This window comes from Pinus tabuliformis, chromosome 6 (assembly GCF_031772625.1).
Source record: "Pinus tabuliformis cultivar Carrire ecotype Pingquan chromosome 6, CPIR1, whole genome shotgun sequence".
Lineage (NCBI taxonomy): Eukaryota > Viridiplantae > Streptophyta > Pinopsida > Pinales > Pinaceae > Pinus > Pinus tabuliformis.
This window is the reverse complement of record NC_142292.1, coordinates 303871497-303887613: the sequence shown is the minus strand read 5'-3', so window position 1 is coordinate 303887613 and position 16117 is coordinate 303871497. Positions and strand designations below refer to the sequence as shown.

General features: G+C 41.9%; 1 pseudogene; it reads right to left on the bottom strand.

Annotated features, from left to right (window-relative positions):
• The window catches only part of LOC149258533 (cell division control protein 48 homolog E pseudogene), a 66576-nt pseudogene extending 58451 nt beyond the window's left edge, over window positions 1–8125 (bottom strand).
• Between the last annotated feature and the right edge of the window lie 7992 nt (window positions 8126–16117).

Here is a 16117-nt window from a genome sequence, read left to right as displayed (position 1 = left end):
TTGTAAAATACCTGGAAGAGACGGCGTTCGATTCTGACGATCGGATTTTCCGCAGCAACCATGGGAAGTTTCTTGCCAAAAGCTCTTTTTTCAACCTCAACAGTAAAATGGTAAAAATGATATTGTAAAAAATCTTTTTATAGGTTTTTTGGATGAATTTGTTCATTTTTCTCCATGGAAAGATGTTTTTCGATGTATTTTTGCCTATCTTAAACAGGTATGAGTAATGTGTTGCTTTTGTGCAGGACAAAGGGACTTAGAGGGAAAATTGTCATTTTTTCATGAACCAAAATATCAGAGTCATCTTTTAAGCCCTTTTCTGACTCCTAAAAAATGAAAAGATTGCTGAGCGTTTCTTTTACACTCGTTAAAACGGAATTAAAAGACAGTCCCCTTATAGCTCTTTTCTGACCGTAGAATCAGGAAAAGATTGGCAGGTTTTTGTCGTTTCAAACTCGATAAGGAAATAAAACGACGTGTCCTTGATCGCTTTTTACTTTTCAGGTCAGTGACACTAATTATGAAAGTACTCCTTGGTCGCGAGATCAAGCGGTTCCCCCAGGTATTATTTTATACTTTTTCGGGCTTGAGGGACACAAATCTACGAAAAAGTTCAACTTGGAGTCTTCTTAAGTTTTTCAGACTCTCTAAAATTGAAAAAAGCCGAGTTTCTCCTATACTGGGCTCGTTAAACATTTCACAGTAAAGGACCTGTTCAATTACAAACAGGAACGAACCACTCCTTCCTAGGGTTCGAATCAAAACTAGGTTGGACTCATCCGAAGGATGAGCTTATAATCAAGCATATGTTATCCTCCTCAAGCTTGCTAAAAATAAAGAGGTACTTGCCAGAAATGGTGGGGGGAAAGAGAGAAGAATGAGCCTATTTGTTACCTTTTGTCTCAGAAGAAAACTTTATTACCACTCTTGAACACGACACTTTTCATTCACCTGGGTTGGGAAATCCTTTACCTCACAGTTGATCAAACCACTTTGAAAGTCTTCAGCCGGGTTCCGGGGATTAACTTCGAGTTATTCTGCACCAAGCCATCTGTCGTGTCGTTATGTGTTCAAGAGGTCTGCAAGCAAAACTTTCATCTGCAAAATACTTGTCATCCATTTGACCATCCCTGAGTCAGTCTTTACAGCAACATTTCTTCAACTTGAACAATGATTTCGTGTTGCGGGCTTGCATGCAACGGGTCTCTTTCTATCGACATCAGCACATTATCTAGAGAGATGACTTAGAAATCGTCGGTACCTTGAAGTCTGCATGCATCAATGGCAGGTTTCTTGCCTTTGACGTCAGTTTACATCATTGACTTTCGATCGAAGGATTCCGTGAAATGTTCGACATAAATTCATTCATTGACATCTCATGGATTGTACTGGGTACTTTGAGAACCATTGACATTACTGGTGGTCTCTCTCACACTTGTAAACAGTTTACATCATCGACTGGTAATCAAGTGGTTTCTACCATGTTCGACATCAACTCATTTATTCGCATGGCTAGAATCGTACCAATTCGAGAAGTAGAAATGAAGACCCTGGATCTAGTTTCCACCATCCAGGCTGCGAGGAGTTTTGTATTCATTATCTAAGTAGACTAATCATAAACAGATGGCTGTGCCCATACTGTGTCTACAAAAGTCTATGATTATGATGTACTGAAAGATCATTCCTGTATCAGAGTAGTTAGTCTGTTAGTTAAAATTTTAATCTGAGTATGGGAATGCCTACCTCAGTGATGATATAATCTTATACATGTATTTTGTGTTGAAAATTGCAGGTTCTGACCAGGCTCTCCACGAGATAATCTTTGAAATGATAAAGTGCTTCACCCTTCCTAGATAATACAAAACCCTAATCTATTTCAGGCTTCGCACTTTAGGGGGCAATCTGTTACACTAAAAAATGTCACCATGACCATTTACAGTTAGGATGACTCTATCAACAGTCATGCTACCCTCTTAGGCAAGTCTTATGCCTCTGCTCTCCATGTCAAACTCCAAAAAAGAGAGAAAGTCTTTCTAAATGTATTTATCTCTGGGGACGCAGGTTCTCTCAACCTTACCTGCGGGGACGCACCCAATGTTCACAAAAGCTGCGTCTTTGGACGCTCTGTATGTAAAGGTGCAGGTGCGTCCCCCTGAAAAGGTTAAAATGCGCAAGTTTCATCTTTAAAAAGTCACTTGTGGTCATTTCTAGAGCATTCTAGAAGGTTGTTCGACGTGTATTGAGCGCCTCCAGATGGTTCATACACTCCTACCAAAGAGGAACTTATCCCATCAATAGGGGAGCTATCCCATCCAAAGAGGGGATTATCCCATTGATGGTGGACCTGATTAACTTCCTCTTGAGCACTATAAATATAGGCATTGGGCCAGAAGGAGAGGAGGTTGAAAGCTATACATTTCTAAGGGTAAATGCTGCAGGAATTAGGACTCCCATTTAGAAGCTTGTAAGGAGAGATTGCCATCTTTGCTTGTTCTATTTGGAAGTGGGTGAGATTTGTCAAAGTAAAGGAGAACTCTTGATGGACCCTGGGAGGGACTTGCACAACACCAAGGCTCAGGTTGTATTTGTTCCTTTTATTACCTATTAATGCAAATGAGTCCATTCTTCTCAATAACTTGTCATTTATGAGTTGTTTCATGTACTCCTTGGTCTATGTGTTAAATATGTTTTATTCTATGAGATTATCAAGTGCTATTTAATCGTTTGATTGTTAGTGTATGCAGGTTTCAAATTGAAGGAGGAGCTCATCCGGATCAGCGGAGCTGGACTGCTACAACAGCGTTGGATTACAGGTAGGATCTAAACACTTGATTTCCCGTATAGTAAATGCATGTTTAGAGAAGGATTGCTCTTGTTTGTCTTGTTTGTCACTAGAGAGTCTTAGGCTCCTAGGGAGGTTGGTTGTGTCCGCACAAACGACTCTTTCCGCCTGACAAGGGCCTCAAAACCACACCAGAAGTTTAGTACCCGAAAAACTACTAAAAATAGTGAACTGTGCTACAATTAAGGAAACTGAAAAACTAAAAGAAATAATGGTGGGGGTCCAAGTGGAATTGGCGGGTGGCCACCAATATCCACATGGATCATTCCTCCCCCCTTAGGAAGTAATGGTCCCCATTGCATTGAGTTCCTCCATGAGATAAGGAAAATTTTGATGATCTTGGTCCCTGGTGAGCCACTTGCCCTGATGAAGGAGTTGTGATGCTTTGATGACTCGATACAGTTGAATATTTTTCTAGTCATTGTGCTTGATCTGTGTATCCATGATCTGATCATTTGTATCTTGTTCCATGCAATCTAGATTTAACTCTGTAGGTGTGAGCTGTTATGCAATGTCTGATGTGTCTAGCAATGGTGGGAACTAAGGTTGAAGGTGGTCCACATTGAACATTGGGTGTAGGCCAAGATATGGGAGAATCTTGAGCTCAAATGCATTGTCTCCCACATCCTTGGTAATGGTGTAAGGACTATATCAAAGTGGTCTGAGTTTTTGATAGGATCACTAAGGCATTTCTTTTGCAAATGAAAACAGACTTTGTCTCCCACCTGAAACTTGTGTGGCACCAGATGTTGATCATGTCTCTGCTTGTACTTAGCATTTGATTTCTCCAGAATGTAATGGACCTCTTGGAGTATATGTTGGATGTGCTCAATGAAGCCATTTTCCTTATCGATTTCAGACTAGACATGAGATGAATATTCCTGGGTAGCTACAAATGGCATGGACACATCAATGGGACATAGTAGCTAGAATCCCAAGCCCACCTATAAAGGGTTGTGGCCATTCGAGCAATGGAGAGCCTGGTTATTGTTGTCCTGGACATAGTGGAGGCTCTCATCCCATGTTCATGCACGCTTTGAGTTGTATATGCACATAATGTGTGTGATCATCCTATTGACAACCTCTATCTGGCCATTAGTTTTGGGATGGAAATTTGAGGACTTAGTAAGCTCAGTGTCCAGCATCGATGAGAGACTAGACCAAAATGGACTGAGGAACCAGTTTTCCCGATATGAGATGACAGACTGTGGGATCCCAAAGTGTACCCATACTCGTTCAAGGAAGAGTTTAGTAGTGGCTTCCACTATGATATTCTTCTTGCAGGCAGCCATAATGGCCATCTTCCAGAATCTATCGACAACCACAAAAACAAAGTCATTTCCATGCTTAGTAGAAGGAAGTTGCGACATGTAATCCAGAGAGATGGATTCCCAAGGATGCCTAGGGGTAGATTGCCAAAAAAACATCGTTCAGGGCCTCAAAATAGCTCTGGAAGTTTAGGACTCGAAAAACTATTAAAAATAGTAGATTGTGCTACAATTAAGGAAAGTGAAATCTAAAAGAAACAATGGTGGGGGTCCAAGTGAAATTGGCGGGTGGCCACCAATATACACTTGGATCATTCCTCCCCCCTTAGGAAGAAATGGTCCCCATTACGTTGATTTCCTCCATGAGATGAGGAAACCTCTGCTAAACTTGGTCCCTCGTGAGCCACTTGCCCTAGTGGAGGAGTTGGCCTGCTTTAACAACTCGATATAGTTGGATCTTCTGCTAGCGAGTGTGCTTGATATGTGTGTCCATGATTTGATCAGTTGTGGTTTGTGTCATGCAATCTAGATTTAACTCTGTAGGTTTGATCTGTTCCACAACGTCTAATGTATCGAGCAATGGTGGTAAGTATGGTTGAAGGCTGTCCACATTGAACACTAGGTGTAGGCCAAGGAATGGGGGAATGTTGAGCTCAAATGCATTGTCTCCCACATCCCTGGTAGTGGTTTAAGGACCATATCGAAGTGGTCTAAGTTTCTGATAGGCTCTCGTAAGGCATTCCTTTTGCAAATTCAACCAGACATTTTTGCCCACCTAAAACTTGTGTGGAACCCGATGTTGATCATGTCGCTGCTTGTACTTGGAATTTGATTTCTCCAGAATGTCATGGACCTGCTGATGAATATGTTGGATGTGCTTAATGAAGTTGTTTGCCTTATCAGTTTCGGACTGGACATCAGCTGAATCTACCTAAGTAGCTACAAATGGCATGGCCACATCAATGGGACATAGTGGTTGGAATCCTAAGCCCACCTAAAAAGGGCTTTGGTCATTCGAGTTGTGGAGAGCTCAATTATAGGTGTGTTGGACATAGGGGAGGCTCTCATCCCATGTGCCTAGATTCTTTGAGTTGTACACATGCAGAATGTGTACGCTCATCTTATTGACGACCTCTATTTGGCCATCAGTTTGGGGATGGAAAGTTGTGGACTTAGTGAGCTTGGTGTCTAGCATCAACCAGAGACTGAACCAAAATGTACTAAGGAACCTGTTGTCTCGATCTGAGATGATAGACTATGGGATCCCAAAGTGTACCCACACTTTTTCAAAGATGAGTTTAGCAGTAGCTTCCACTGTCATATTTTTCTTGCAGGCAGTCACAATGGCCATCTTTAAGAATCTGTTGATGATAAAAAAAACACAGTCATTTCCATGCTTAGTAGAAGGAAGGCCTGACATGTAATCCATGGAGATGGATTCCCAATGTCAATGGTGAGCTCCAGTATTGTAGCAATAATGCTACAACTCCTGGGGCTTCCTGTCTCTCATTTTATCAACCCGGTAGTTCGTACAAACTTGGAAGCGACGGTGCTATATGCACAAGTACTAGCTCTTTTCGCAGCTGTCACTTGGTCAGCTGGCACAAGTCCGCTAGGGCTCAAGCCAACTTCTATAGGCTCTCAGAAGAAGCTTGCTAATTGATGGATGAAAGCTAATCTCAAAGGAAAGCTACTCTACTTGACAAAAATGAACTGAAAGCAAATCAAAGCATGTAAACCTAGGAAACCCTAATTTAACTAGTCTGACCTCTACAATGCATGGAATGTAAATGCAACTTCTACCAATGCTGTCACTACCTCTAATAAATGAAAATGCATGGATCTAAACTACTTGCATCATGAAAGTTATGTTTTTGTATTTTTCTTTTAAGTGTGTGGAATGATGGTGATCTTGTGCTAACTAGGGTTTGGTTGTGCAGATGGGATGGAGAAGGAAGGAAAGCATGGGATAGGTTGGGGAGGCTAGGAGAGGTCCCTAGGGATCCTTAGCATCCATCCACAGAGGTTCCTCGCATTCAGATGCTCAGCAACCGAGAGAGTGGCCTCCTACAGGATGGCTGTGGAGGGTCCTACAGGATACTCTGTTTTCTACAGGGTGTCTAAAAATGGCTACAGGATGACCTACCGTGAGTGTTTGGAGTGATGGAGGGATGATGAAATGGTAGAGGGAGATGTGTAAGGTAGGAATGAGGCTGGTGATGGCTTTAGAAGTGAAAGAATGGGATGGGAAGTGAGTGTAGGGAGTAGGTTGGAAGGTAAAGGGCTATGTCAACGAAAGGGCTAGAGAATGGAAGTACGTGAGGAGTGAAAGGCTTTGTGAGATAACAGAGCGGAGCAGGGATCAAAGATGTGTTTGCAGGTGTGATCAACGTGGAGGAAGAAGTGATGGAACAAGAGAAAGTAGTGTAGATGAAACAAATGCTTGTGAGTGTCACCAAAACGAGAATGCTTCAACCTGAGCTACCTGTGACATAAAATCAATGAACAGCAATATAAATTGTGAAGGAAACTCATGCATGGCAGTGGAATCAAGAAGCAATGCTAAATATGAAAGTGCATGAATGGATCTAAGTAATGCATCAGCCTACTTCCAAACAACTACAACATTTCTAACTAATAAAACCAATCTGTTTGACTTCTACAGGAAATCTAAATCAGTAGCTATACTCAAATGCATGTAAAGGAAAATGGAAACGAAATGCTAAAGAAACAATGTTGATACAAAGGAAGGAGGCCTGAGCTCTCAGGTTGGGCCCAACCCCGAGAGCTTTAGGCTCCTTTAAAAACTCAAAATCTGATCCAAAACTGCTTGCTTTTATTCATAATCAAAAGTCTAATGTCATGCCAAAACTGGCTTACAAAGAGCTAAAACCACATTGACTAACTAGCTGCTACGAAATGACTAACTACTAGCTACCAAAAATGACTACCAACTAGCTAACAAAAATGACCAACCACTAGCTAACCAAAATGAGGCCCCAAGCCTTCTTATTTATTCAATTTGAGGACCCAACAGTCCTCCTAAAAGTTAGGGACTTGGCTGCCCAAGACTTGGAGTTAACAGCAGTCCAACTTCACTTGCTTGGCTGCCATTGTGCTCATTAATTTGGTGGCCTTTGAACTCCGAGCTGATGGTGGAGAATTCGAGGTAAGGGTCCATAAATGAGGGGGACACCTTCCTACAAATCCTCTAGCTTGTTCTCCCACGAATTTGACTGCCAAGTGCTCATTAAGACCTTCAAATTTGTCTCCAAGTTGACCAACAAGGCTACACAAAGCACCCATTAGACTTGTTGGCATAATGACTAACCAAATTCACTCTATTAACATAAAAATAATCAAAAACATGCAATAAACAAATGAGAATGGTGGATCAAGTCACATTAGGAGGTTGAATGAGCCCAAATATTTGTCCATTTTTGGGGCTCATCATCACCCCCCTACTGAAAGTGTTGCTCATCCTCTGAGCAACCAAATCTCTCCCCTTGTCTTTGATGGCTTTGGTGACTTTCTTGGCTAGCATCTCAGCCGATTTCTCCTTTGGCTTCCCTCTTTTCAAACTTTCCTGTAGAAACTGTTCTGTCTTCCTGTAGAAACAGACTCTGTCTTCCTGTAGAAACAGAGCTGTAGTTGAGTTTTGGCTTCCTGTAGAAATCGTTTCAACTGTTTTGGTCTGCTTGGTTGGGGGTTCCTTCTCATTGACCTATGTTGTGGTTTCCTTGGGTGTGCTCTGTTGTTCATCAGATGTTTCCTTGTCTGCTGGAGGCCCTTCTTACTGCTGTTGTTCTCCCAAAATGGAGGGCCTATCTTCGTTCTGACTTCCCTATAGCTGTAACTACTGTTTCAACAGCTCATTCTCCTCCCGTATTTTGTCTATGTCTCTATCTCTGATCCTGTCCCCAAAGTGATTTTCTCTAGCAAATGTGGCCCTTGATGACTTACTCTTTACTTCATTCACTCTTACAGTCCTCCCACCAATTGCCTTTGCATCCATGTCATTGATTACATTAACTGCAGCTCTGGGATTAGTAAAAGTGACAAAGCCATAGCAATTACCCCCAACTCTCGGTCATTTACAATCATCAGGCTCTCCGCGTAGGATTTATCACAATCAAGACAATAATGGTCATAAACAGTAAAGCTTGGCAATTAGGACTGCTGCCCAAGTTTTCCTGAAACATTGGCATCTTGATAATTTCTTATAATGCAGTGTATGATGCCTTTGATATTAGGTCTGGCACCAGGGACCACCAGTGGACCTGACCAATATCTGCTTCAAAATAAAAGCCATATGTTGCCGGACTAACAGTGATATTAGAGCAAAAAAACTCACGTTGATAAGCAATAACCGTTTTGAGAAGAGATGTGTATTGATGTCAAATTCACATGTGTAGAATCCCAACTATCTCGGATAAGGATACATGATGAGGCAACTCTGGAATATGAATATCTGGATAGAGCCTTTACTGCAATAATAGTGCCATAAATCTCAAAGGCCCTTATGAATGGAATCTTCAGTAGAATCATATGGAAGGCCATGAACATATACTGAATCTTCATCATCAACTGTCATCTTTCTAATACTTTGGATGCTTGATAACCGGTTTTTCACTTTAAACTTGAAACAACGAAGAACTTAAAGAAGATCAAACACTGGACATCCTTGAATTTTCAGCATCAAAGGCGCAAGAATTCCTTCTTATGAAATAGGAAGTAAAGGAATTTGAACTTGTGATATTTCTCTTGAAAAGGAAGGGATAAAGTTCCCAAAATGTTAATAGGCCATTTGTATTTGTTGGTCCTGCTGAAATTAGTCACCACATCTAAAACAAGCCAGCAATATGGTGATAGACCCCTTTCTCAAGGTCATCCTCCAATTGATATCAAGGTTCTGCAACCCAAGCTTTCATGCAGACAATCACAGTATCTCGTCTGGAGCTCCAAATTCAACAAGAATTCTTGGTTTTCCTTCCGCATAGTTGTTCTCTGCCTTTCCTGTAGACGACATCCTGTAGAAACGGGATTTTTTTTAAGGAACTGAAGAGATCTCAAGAATAAAAGGCAGAAATCGGTAGAGAACCATTGTTTAACTGATCTGGATGGTGGACATGCGCTTCAGTTGACCGCAGCTGAACAAAGAGTGGTGAGAGTCAGCCAAGCATCATTTAATTTCAACGTGATTTTTGGTAAGGTAGTGAAGTGGCCAAGTGTACGTTGGCCCCATGCAACTGTTGTCTCCACTGCAGTGTTTAACTAGTTTTTCTCTACTGTTAATCTCATCCATCAAGCACACTGAGGTCTAACTGTCCATCACTACCCGTTTTCAATTTTCTTCTTGAGTTGGCTGAGCACACATGGCGTATCCACCCACCGAGCGCTGTTGAACTAGATGAGGGTGTCCAGTTGGCTGGCCACCGATTCTCTTAACCACAACCATCTCATTCGTTCATGCAATGCTTCGAATTACATTCATGCAACAGAGGAATTAGTTTAGTCACGTACCTGCAAGTCGACTGGCTGCTGTGAGCTCTTTGTTGATGCATGCTTGGATTCTTGCTTGCATGTGGCTTGGCTGCTAATCTTTGATTGTTTTTTTCATGTGCAGGTGTCCTCTGGCCGGATCCAAGCTCCAGACAATCTTTTCCACGTTCAAATCTGCACGTCCAAGCTGCTGTTGCTGCATCTTCACCAACCTAGAACTTGTTTTCGACATTTTTCCCCAACGCCAAAGTGGATCGAGCTGAAACTTGCTGAGCATGTTTCTACCATCATTATGCATCTCCCATATCAAATTCGTGATCAATGGATGCACGGATTTCGAGAAAATTGGAAAATGGCTGAAGATTTCAGAGCTCGATTTCTCGGAAACCGTGCATCGGAATTGGCTGAAAACGCTTGGGTAGGCTACTATCACCCACGTGCATCTCCCCATGAAACAGGTTTTAAAACGGATGCACGGTTATGGAGAAAATGCAAAAATGGCTGATGGTGATGGAGGCTGATTCCTTGGAAACCGTGCACCGGAATTGCATGAAACTGCTCAGGCATGTTGTCATCGACCTTGTACAATCCCCCATAAAACGGTTTGTCAAATGGATGCATGGTTTTCAAGTTATGGCAAAAACAAATTCTGCTCTATGTGTTTTTGGCTTCAAGGCATTTTGCATGTGTTTGCATGGTATGACAAAATGAATTTTTGCTGTGATGCAGGTATGGAGATGATGGAGGATGAGTTGGAAGACTGCAGGAGGACTCTTGAACCTTTGAGGAAGCTACCATGCTTGCAAAGCCACTTTTTGAAATGCATGCCTAGTGTCCCACAATTTCTACAGGAAGATCCTGTAGAAGCACAATGAGAGGCACAAGGAGGTGGAAAAATGATGGATGAAGGCAAGGGATGGACACACGAGTGCTTGTAGGCCTAATCAACAGATTCCCACCATTAGATTCATTTTTGAGATTGAATTTGGCTCGTCCAAAGGTTCTACAGGATGTTTCCTGTAGAAATATAGAGCATCCTGTAGAAAACACAGTTTGGAGGAAAGAAGCATAATGACATGAAAAGAATGATGGAAAAGGGGTGAGGAGTGGAAACATAGATGAGTGTAGGCCTCATGGACATATTCCAAGCCTTCAGGTCCTCTTTGGAGATCAATTTGGCTTTTTTGTAAGCTTCCTGTAGAAGACACAAAAACTCCTTTGTCCTTGATTTGAGTGCTCCTCTTGCCATGAAACGTCCTTCCTTAACCTGCAATGTCATTGCTGCAAGATGAAATGGAGATTAGCTTTATTTTTCTTTTCTTTTTCTTTTTCTTTTTTTGAAAAACAACTAGGGCGCCTCATGGAGGTTTTCACCCTAATTGCCTGCCTTGGGCGCCTCCAAGGGAGGTTTTCACCCAAAGATCTTTTTCTCTTTTTTTTTTTTTTTTTTTCAACCCATTGACCGCCTCATGGAGGTTTTCAATCAATGAGCCAACCTAAGGCACCTCCGAGGAGGTTTTCACCTTAGATTTCTATTTTCCTTTTTTTTCATTTTCCCTTTTTTTCTTTTTTCTCTTTTTTTTTTTTTTTCTTTTTTTTTTTCTACCCTACCCTACTTGAAAAACAAATTCATTCTCAAGTATAAGAATACTTCCAATGGAGCCATGTGCACATCGAGATTAGAGACAAAACGATGTGAAGGCTCGAAATGCATGCTTGGATAGGTATCCATATCTCAGGGACCAAATGATCTGACCTTGAAGGGATCAAACATAGCTGAGGAAGAAAGTACTGCTGCAACTTAGTGACCTTCTGAAACCATATCTCAATATAGCTTTGATATCCTTGGCTCTTTTGCTGATTTGGATCATTCTTCATGTCACCTTCTATCATGACCTTCTGATCTTCCTCTTTTTGCTGATCTTTCTCTTGAATACATGGAAGATCTGATGGTAACCATGAAGGAACTCTCTCCATCTCTGATTCTGATCTCTTCTCTTCATCAAGTGCAATCAATGGTTCTTTGGTCTCCTCTTTTGAATCTTCTTTTGCTGGATGTGATCCTTCAATGCTTTCAAGATGATCTCTTTTTTGCAATGCTTTTCCTGAGCTTTGGTGAACATCATTGAGCTCAAGAGGAGTTTTTTGGATATGTTGTGCCTCAGATTTGCAATGGGGTTGAGCTACTCCATTGCATGGCTTTGGAAATGGTGGCACGGGTAGTTGAGTTTGAGATGGAGATGGATGGCATTGTGATTGGGTAGGCATTTGGGGTTGCCTTGGTGGAGGAGGAGGCGATGGTTGTGGATGAGCCTGTGGTGGAGGAGAATGAGCGGGATGAGAGTTGTACTGGGGCCTCCACTCCTGATAAGGTGCATTCCACTGAGGCTGTGGCTGAGCATAAGAGTGAAATGAATGAGCAACTGGTTGGGCATAATATGGATCTGTGAAGGAACAAGGAGAATATGACCAAGGAGGAGGTGTAGACCAGGAAGGATGAGCAGGGGGGCCCCAAGAAGGCATGAAGGTGGCTTGGTAAGGGTCATAATAGGTCTCGAGTGTCCTTTGTAGTTCCTGCTGGTAGGGTATGGGTCCATGTGGCCTCCTTTGGTTCATATAACAGAGTGATTCAGTGGCTCTCTTGGCTCTTTGGTATGTAGCTTTGATTCTGGGCAAGGAAGGGCACTGATCTGTAGGATGGTATTCCTCACAGATGAAACACAATTCTAGGGAGTGCATTGGACATTCGTTCCTCGGATGCTTTTTAAGGCACCTAGGACAAAAAATGACCAAAGCCCTCTTGGCTTCTTCTTGCTTCTTTTGGATCCGCAAGGTATCCAATTGCATGGCAAGAAACTGCCTCATATCACTCTTGAAACCTTCGATCTGATTTTCAAATTCATCTTTGGACAAGATGTTTCTCCCAACATCTCTGCTTGTAGCCATTTGCTTCAGAGGAATGTTTTCTTCTTCTTCTCCCCTATAGGCTCTTCAGATATGTCTTGATGTCCACCCAGGGGCTCTTTCATCACAGCCATCGAAGAAGAACGTTGTCTGTGTGAAGCAGTGGGGGTGTTGTGCAATCATTTTTCTAACTTATCTCTACTCCTACAAAGCATGAAATAGATTGAATTGCAACTAACTATCTTGCAAAATTGAAAGGACTAATCTATTTTGCTCAAATGAAATTGCAAGAATAAAATGCTAGTCTACGCTTGCGGAATTGAAATGCGGAATTGAAAGGCTATTCTAGGAAAGCAGGAAATGCTAATCTATGAAAGCAGGAAATGCTAATCTAGGAAAGCAAGAAAAAATACTCTAGGAAAGCAAGAAATATTAATCTAGGAAAGCAAGAAAGCTAATCTACTTTTGCATAAATGAAATTGCATAATGGAAATGAAGTAAACTACTTAGAAGAAGGTTGTAGTAGAAAATAGAAGAATAGCAACAATCACCAATACTCTGCCGCCTCCCCGGCAACGGCGCCAAAAAGATGGTGAGCTCCAGTATTGTAGCAATAATGCTACAACTCCTGGGGCTTCCTGTCTCTCATTTTATCAACCCGGTAGTTCGTACAAACTTGGAAGCGACGGTGCTATATGCACAAGTACTAGCTCTTTTCGCAGCTGTCACTTGGTCAGCTGGCACAAGTCCGCTAGGGCTCAAGCCAACTTCTATAGGCTCTCAGAAGAAGCTTGCTAATTGATGGATTGAAGCTAATCTCAAAGGAAAGCTACTCTACTTGACAAAAATGAACTGAAAGCAAATCAAAGCATGTAAACCTAGGAAACCCTAATTTAACTAGTCTGACCTCTACAATGCATGGAATGTAAATGCAACTTCTACCAATGCTGTCACTACCTCTAATAAATGAAAATGCATGGATCTAAACTACTTGCATCATGAAAGTTATGTTTTTGTATTTTTCTTTTAAGTGTGTGGAATGATGGTGATCTTGTGCTAACTAGGGTTTGGTTGTGCAGATGGGATGGAGAAGGAAGGAAAGCATGGGATAGGTTGGGGAGGCTAGGAGAGGTCCCTAGGGATCCTTAGCATCCATCCACAGAGGTTCCTCGCATTCAGATGCTCAGCAACCGAGAGAGTGGCCTCCTACAGGATGGTTGTGGAGGGTCCTACAGGATACTCTGTTTTCTACAGGATGTCTAAAAATGGCTACAAGATGACCTACCGTGAGTGTTTGGAGTGATGGAGGGATGATGAAATGGTAGAGGGAGATGTGTAAGGTAGGAATGAGGCTGGTGATGGCTTTAGAAGTGAAAGAATGGGATGGGAAGTGAGTGTAGGGAGTAGGTTGGAAGGTAAAGGGCTATGTCAACGAAAGGGCTAGAGAATGGAAGTACGTGAGGAGTGAAAGGCTTTGTGAGATAACAGAGTGGAGCAGGGATCAAAGATGTGTTTGCAGGTGTGATCAAGGTGGAGGACGAAGTGATGGAACAAGAGAAAGTAGTGTAGATGAAACAAATGCTTGTGAGTGTCACCAAAACGAGAATGCTTCAACCTGAGCTACCTGTGACATAAAATCAATGAACAGCAATATAAATTGTGAAGGAAACTCATGCATGGCAGTGGAATGAAGAAGCAATGCTAAATATTAAAGTGCATGAATGGATCTAAGTAATGCATCAGCCTACTTCCAAACAACTACAGCAGTTCTAACTAATAAAACCAATCTGTTTGACTTCTACAGGAAATCTAAATCAGCAGCTATACTCAAATGCATGTAAAGGAAAATGGAAACGAAATGCTAAAGGAACAATGTTGATACAAAGGAAGGAGGCCTGAGCTCTCAGGTTGGGCCCAACCCCGAGAGCTTTAGGCTCCTTTAAAAACTCAAAATCTGATCCAAAACTGCTTGCTTTTATTCATAATCAAAAGTCTAATGTCATGCCAAAACTGGCTTACAAAGAGCTAAAACCACATTGACTAACTAGCTGCTACGAAATGACTAACTACTAGCTACCAAAAATGACTACCAACTAGCTAACGAAAATGACCAACCACTAGCTAACCAAAATGAGGCCCCAAGCCTTCTTATTTATACAATTTGAGGACCCAACAATCCTCCTAAAAGTTAGGGACTTGGCAGCCCAAGACTTGGAGTTAACAGCAGTCCAACTTCACTTGCTTGGCTGCCCTTGTGCTCATTAATTTGGTGGCCTTTGAACTCCGAGCTGATGGTGGAGAATTCGAGGTAAGGGTCCATAAATGAGGGGGACACCTTCCTACAAATCCTCTAGCTTGTTCTCCCACGAATTTGACTGCCAAGTGCTCATTAAGACCTTCAAATTTGTCTCCAAGTTGACCAACAAGGCTACACAAAGCACCCATTAGACTTGTTGGCATAATGACTAACCAAATTCACTCTATTAACATAAAAATAATCAAAAACATGCAATAAACAAATGAGAATGGTGGATCAAGTCACATTAGGAGGTTGAATGAGCCCAAATATTTGTCCATTTTTGGGGCTCATCAGTCAACTAGTGTTGGATTGCCAAAAAAATTGTTGGCGGTAGATTGCAAAAAGAACGTTGTTTAGGGCCACAAAATGGCTTCGGAAGTTTAGGACCCGAAAAACTTCTAAAAATAGTAATTTTGCTACAATTGAGGAAATTGAAAAATTGAAAGAAACAATGGTGGGGGTCCAAGTGGAATTGGCGAGTGGCCACCAATATCCACCTGGATCATTCCTCCCCCCTTAGGAAGAAATGGTCCCCATTGCATTGAGTTCCTACATGAGATGAGGAAACTTCTACTGAACTTGGTCCCTTGTGAGCCACTTGCCTTAGTGCAGGAATTGGCCTGCTTTGACAACTCGATACAGTGTGATATTCTGCTGGCGAGTGTGCTTGATCTGCATGTCCATGATCTGATCAGTTGTGGCTTATTCCATACAATCTAAATTTAACTCTGTAGGTGTGAGTTGTGTTGCAATGTCTGATGTGTCTAGAAATGGTGTGCACTATGGTCAAAGATGGTTCACATTGAACATTGGGTGCAGGCCAAGGAATAGGGGAATGTTGAGCTCAAATGAATTGTCTCCCACATCCTTGGTAATGTTGTAAGGACCATATCGGAGTGGTCTGATTTTCTGATAAGCTCCAACAAGGCGTTCCTTTTGCAAATGAAACCAGACTTTGTCACCCACCTGAAACTCGTGTGGCACCCGATGTTGATCATGTCACTACCTGTACTTGGTATTTGATTTCTCCAGAATGTAGTGGACTTGCTGGCGGATATGTTGGATGTGCTCAATGAAGTTGTTTGCCTTATCAGTTTCAAACTGGACATGAGTTGAATCTACCTAAGTAGCTGCAAATGGCATAGCCATATAAATGTGACATAGTGGCTATAATCCCAAGCCCACTTAAAAAGGGTTATGGCCATTCGAGTTGTGGAGAGCCCAATTATAACTATGTTGGACATAGGGGAGGATATCATCCCATGTGTGTGGATTCTTTGAGTTGCACATGCGTAGAATGTG